Raw genomic sequence first — 6,000 nt, forward strand, 5'->3', positions numbered from 1 at the left:
TGGAGCCAGTGCTGAAGCGGCCTTATATGCATCAACCCAAACGGGGTGGCCACCGCCGAGGATGCCATATGCCCCAGGAGCCTCTGAAAAAGTTTCAGTGGAACTGCTGTTCTCTGTTTGAATGCCTTCGAACAGGCCAGCACCGACTGGGCACGCTCATTCATAAGGAGCGCCGTCAGGGAGACTGAGTCCAACTCCAAACCGAGAAAAGAGATGCTCTGAACCGGGAGGAGCTTGCTCTTTTCCCAGTTGACCCGAAGCCCTAGTCGGCTGAGGTGTGAGAGCACCAGGTCCCTTTGTGCGCATAACCCGTCTCTAGAGTGAGCTAAGATTAGCCAGTCGTCGAGATAGTTGAGAATGCGAATGCCCACCTCCCTTAATGGGGCAAGGGCAGCCTCTACGATCTTCGTAAAGATGCGAGGAGACAGGGACAGGCCGAAAGGGAGGACTTTGTAGTGATATGCCTGACCCTCGAATGCGAACCGCAGGAAGGGTCGGTGTCGAGGAAGGATCAAGACGTGAAAGTACGCATCCTTCAGGTCTACCACCGCGAACCAATCTTGATGCCGGACGCTCGCTAGAATGTGTCTTTGCGTCAGCATTTTGAACGGGAGTCTGTGTAAAGCCCGGTTCAGTACTCGCAGGTCCAAGATTGGCCGCAACCCACCGCCTTTTTTTGGTACGATGAAGTAGGGGCTGTAAAACCCTTTCTTCATCTCGGCTGGAGGGACAGGTTCTATCGCACCCTTCCATAGGAGGGTAGCGATCTCCGCGCGCAGGGTAACAGTGTTTTTGCCCTTGACCAAGGTGAAGTGAATACCGCTGAACCTGGGCGGGTGCCTGGCGAACTGAATCGCATAGCCGAGTCGGACGGTCCGGACCAGCCACCGCAATGGATTGGGAAGCACAAGCCATGCGTCCAAATTCCGCGCAAGGGGGACCAAGGGGACAATGTCGTCGGACGTACCGGCAGGTGGGGCCTCGTGGCGGGGCGGAGCGCGAGGTGCCACAGCACGTCGTGGCCGTGCTGAGTCTAGGGACATCGAAGCACTTACCTGGCTCCTTGTGACCACCCCGGAACAGCCTGAGATGGGGAGGAAGAGGACTGTCCTCGTAACCCGTGGAGGCTGCCACATCAGGGGCGGCTGTGTGCCACAGCTGGGCGCTCAGGGGCAGAAAGGGCACCTCTGGAGCGCCAATCCTGCAAGAAAAAGCCTGTGAACAGTAGTCGTGGTGATGACCGTACACACCGGGTATGTGACCCAGGGAGGAAGGAAGCCGCTCTTTTGCTGAACTGTTGGGTACCGCAGCCACTTGGGCGTGCGGCGAAATCAAACAAAAAAGGCAACAAAAGATTTTCTGCCCGGCCCTCCACCGGGGGATGGAGTGGTCTTTCTACCAGCTCCACGTGAGTGGGTTCCCTTGTCCCTGGGTTGTCCGTCTCAGGGGCGCTTCGAGGACCTCCGTGGGTTATTCGGCGCCGGCTGTGAGACGGGTGGCATCGGCTTCCTGCGGTGGGCTCCACGCCGGGCCGGAGGGGCGGGCTGCGGTGGAGCCGGTGCAGTCACCGCAGGGGGACGCCCTTGGCGACGAGCAGTCGGTGTGCGGGATCTTGAGCCGCGCCGGGGCAGGATGTGCCGGATTGCTTCCGTCTGCTGAGGACCGATGGACGTTGTGGAGCTTGGTGCCTCAGGAGGGGGCACATGCCGCAACCCTGGCAGCAGCGAACCCCCATGTGTTGCTCGTGAAGATGGAGGTGCAAGACTATCCGGAGACCTTTATGGAGCTCTTCGAGGGCACGGCCCAAGCCCTGGAATGGCAGCAGGCGCAATGGGCAGTCCACCTCTTACTGCTGCTGACCGGAGAGGCCCAACTCGCGGCCCAACAGCTCCCGGTCAACAAACTCCTGAGGTACCCCAAGCTAAAGAAAGCCATCCTGCAGTGGGTTGGCTGCAGTCCAGAGAAGCACTGCCAGCAGTTACGATCCCTGACACAGAGCGAAGTTGGCTGCCTGTTTGCCTTCGCTCAATAGCTCCGTGAAGCAGTGCAGTTTGTGGAGGACCATTTACTGTAGCATGCCCTGCTCTCTCTCTCTCTGTGATCCCTCCCCATCCCCATCCCCCGCCCCTTCCCCTCCTTCCTTCTGACCTATCCCGTTCCCCCGTTTCTCTCTCCCCCGGCTCTACCCATTATTCCTCTCAGGTTGGGGAAGTTGCCGCCACTTGTGTGGGTGTGAGGTTCGGGCCAGTCTGTTGGAGTTGTGGGGAGCTGGGACATGTCCGCGAACAGTGGGACGTGTGGGGTGTGCAATGCGCTGACGGGGGAGGTGGAGCCGGGGCCGGGGCTGGGGCCGTCTATGTCAGCTCCGTGTCAGGATGACGTAAGGGAAGGGGAAGCCTCGGGAATTCCCGCTGGAGATTTAAGCATGTGTTTGACCAAGTGAAAGTAATTGATGGTCAACGCCTTCAGCCGCGCATTGCACCCACATATCCATATTTCTCAATTATAAACAATAGGTTGTATCGAGTGACGCAGGACGCTGAGACAAAAGAAGAAACAACCCAGTTGTTAGTACCAGTACATTGTAACCCTGGTTAAATAATGGGTAATTAAAAGGAATTAAGTTTCATTAATTCATAATTTAGTAACATCATATTTCCCTAATAAAGGTGAAAAGAAATGTAAAAGTTATTAATAAAAATTATAATGAAGTCGATTTAAGTTATTTTGTTGATTAGTGATTTGACCAATGAGAGCTCTCCGTCATCACACGCCCTGCGTGTGTCCGCGTGTGTGTGAGACAACAGGCAAGAGAGCTGAGCATGACAGAGGAAAGATTTGAGCTGATCTTCATGAACTAAGTTAAAAGAAATATACAGGTGCATCTCAATAAATTAGAATGTCATGGAAAAGTTCATTTATTTCAGTAATTCAACTTAAATTGTGAAACTCGTGTATTAAATAAATTCAATGCACACAGACTGAAGTAGTTTAAGTCTTTGGTTCTTTTAATTGTGATGATTTTGGCTCACATTTAACAAAAACCCACCAATTCACTATCTCAAAAAATTAGAATACATCATAAGACCAATAAAAAAAAACATTTTTAGTGAATTGTTGGCCTTCTGGAAAGTATGTTCATTTACTGTATATGAACTCAATACTTGGTAGGGGCTCCTTTTGCTTTAATTACTGCCTCAATTCGGCGTGGCACGGAGGTGATCAGTTTGTGGCACTGTTGAGGTGGTATGGAAGCCCAGGTTTCTTTGACAGTGGCCTTCAGCTCATCTGCATTTTTTGGTCTCTTGTTTCTCATTTTCCTCTTGACAATACCCCATAGATTCTCTATGGGGTTCAGGTCTGGTGAGTTTGCTGGCCAGTCAAGCACACCAATACCATTGGTGTCATTTAACTAACTTTTGGTGCTTTTGGCAGTGTGGGCAGGTGCCAAATCCTGCTGGAAAATGAAATCAGCATCTTTAAAAAGCTGGTCAGCAGAAGGAAGCATGAAGTGCTCCAAAATTTCTTGGTAAACGGGTGCAGTGACTTTGGTTTTCAAAAAACACAATGGACCAACACCAGCAGATGACATTGCACCCCAAATCATCACAGACTGTGGAAACTTAACACTGGACTTCAAGCAACTTGGGCTATGAGCTTCTCCACCCTTCCTCCAGACTCTAGGACCTTGGTTTCCAAATGAAATACAAAACTTGCTGTCATCTGAAAAGAGGACTTTGGACCACTGGGCAACAGTCCAGTTCTTCTTCTCCTTAGCCCAGGTAAGATGCCTCTGACGTTGTCTGTGGTTCAGGAGTGGCTTAACAAGAGCAATACGACAACTGTAGCCAAATTCCTTGACACGTCTGTGTGTGGTGGCTCTTGATGCCTTGATCCCAGCCTCAGTCCATTCCTTGTGAAGTTCACCCAAATTCTTGAATCGATTTTTCTTGACAATCCTCATAAGGCTGCGGTTCTCTCGGTTGGTTGTGCATCTTTTTCTTCCACACTTTTTCCTTCCACTCAACTTTCTGTTAACATGCTTGGATACAGCACTCTGTGAACAGCCAGCTTCTTTGGCGATGAAAGTTTGTGGCTTACCCTCCTTGTGAAGGGTGTCAATGATTGTCTTCTGGACAACTGTCAGATCAGCAGTCTTCCCCATGATTGTGTAGCCTAGTGAACCAAACTGAGAGACCATTTTGAAGGCTCAGGAAACCTTTGCAGGTGTTTTGAGTTGATTAGCTGATTGGCATGTCACCATATTCTAATTTTTTGAGATAGTGAATTGGTGGGTTTTTGTTAAATGTGAGCCAAAATCATCACAATTAAAAGAACCAAAGACTTAAACTACTTCAGTCTGTGTGCATTGAATTTATTTAATACACGAGTTTCACAATTTGAGTTGAATTACTGAAATAAATGAACTTTTCCACAACATTCTAATTTATTGAGATGCACCTGTAGTTCAAAATCTCTGAAAAGTGTACAGAAATAGTTAAAAAGTGTTCAAGTTTATTTTTTTGTACCATCCAGTATCTGAAGAAGCCGATTGAATATTGTTGAGTCAAATTTTCACTCGGTGAGTCAGTGTAATATAATTAATGGTAAAAAGTGTATAAAAACTGCATAATACGATGATTGAGTCAATAATAGTTATTTAGTTGCAGTAAACATAGTGTTTATTCCTTTTTCATGGTGTATTTCGAATAATCCAAGTGGTTATAAATGTGGTCATAGTGAACCGTGGGGTTATTCCTTGTTCACTGCAGTTCACCGACGCCATTGTTGGACACATGCGCCTGTGTAAGAGAAAAAATGATTAATATAGAGGTAAATGATTATAATACATCATTTCTTGTAAAAATGGTATTTGTATGTATAATTGTTTAATTTGGTTATTTCGATCTTTGATGTGAAATTATTCTTGAATCCACTAAATGAATGCTCTGGTCTGTGATCAGGCCAGGTTTTTTTTCCTTCCTTGTGTTTTTCCTATTTTCTTGGTTCTACGGTTTGTGTTACTCCTGTGAGCTGAGACTTCACATTTGATGGCGAGTCACGCAAATTCTACATTGTACAGAGAAAAGACGACAACAAATCAGAGAAAAGAGGACAACAAATCATAAAGAAGAGGATAATTTCCTTTCATCAGCCCTGCTTTTGGAAGTTAGACAATTCCAATTTAGAGAACTATTTAGCTCCTTTCCTGGAGAGGATTGACAAATAAGGAAAAGAGAAGAAACTGATCAGTATTTTACAGAACATTGAACTATTGATGGTGTATGGTTACCCATAACCAGTTTGATTGATATTGAGATCCTTATACATTGAAACAGCTGTGATATTTTGAGAGAAATGTTATTTTTTATTTTCTTTAATTTCATTTTGATATTGAAAATACCAGTCTGTGTATATTTTCGGGGTAAAAGAAAAGTGCACTTAAGGGAAAGTTTACATAGTTAATCTGTATTGTATATTGTTTGTGTAATATTGTAACTTACTTTCTTTAATTTTTTTATTATTTTCACTCTCTATCAAAAGGAACAAAATAACATTCGAAGTTCAAATCCAGCACAGTGCCTGTCTGTTGTTTCTCACCACAACCCGCTACCTCCTTCACGGTCCCTAAATCTTCTGATAAATCTATCTGGTCCAACAGCAATTCATTTATTGCCAATATCTTAGACACTTGCTACAACATCATAGTCCGATGGCAGATCACTTGGGACAGGGGAAAACACTAAGCCGTCTCATGGCCCATTTCTATTGGCCGGGCATTCACGGGGATGTTAGCTGGTGGTGTGCGACATGCCGCAAATGTCAGCTGGCGAATCCGCCGGCCACTCCAAAAGCGTCATTGCGCCCTCTTCCAATGATTGAGGTTCCCTTTGACAGAGTTAGCATGGACCTCATTAGGCCATTAGAACAGTCAGCATGCAGGCATCGCTTTGTGTTGTTCTGGTGGACTATGCAACGCGATACCCGGAAGCAGTGCCT

This window comes from Myxocyprinus asiaticus, chromosome 19, assembly GCF_019703515.2.
Source record: "Myxocyprinus asiaticus isolate MX2 ecotype Aquarium Trade chromosome 19, UBuf_Myxa_2, whole genome shotgun sequence".
NCBI classification, from domain to species: Eukaryota; Metazoa; Chordata; class Actinopteri; order Cypriniformes; family Catostomidae; genus Myxocyprinus; species Myxocyprinus asiaticus.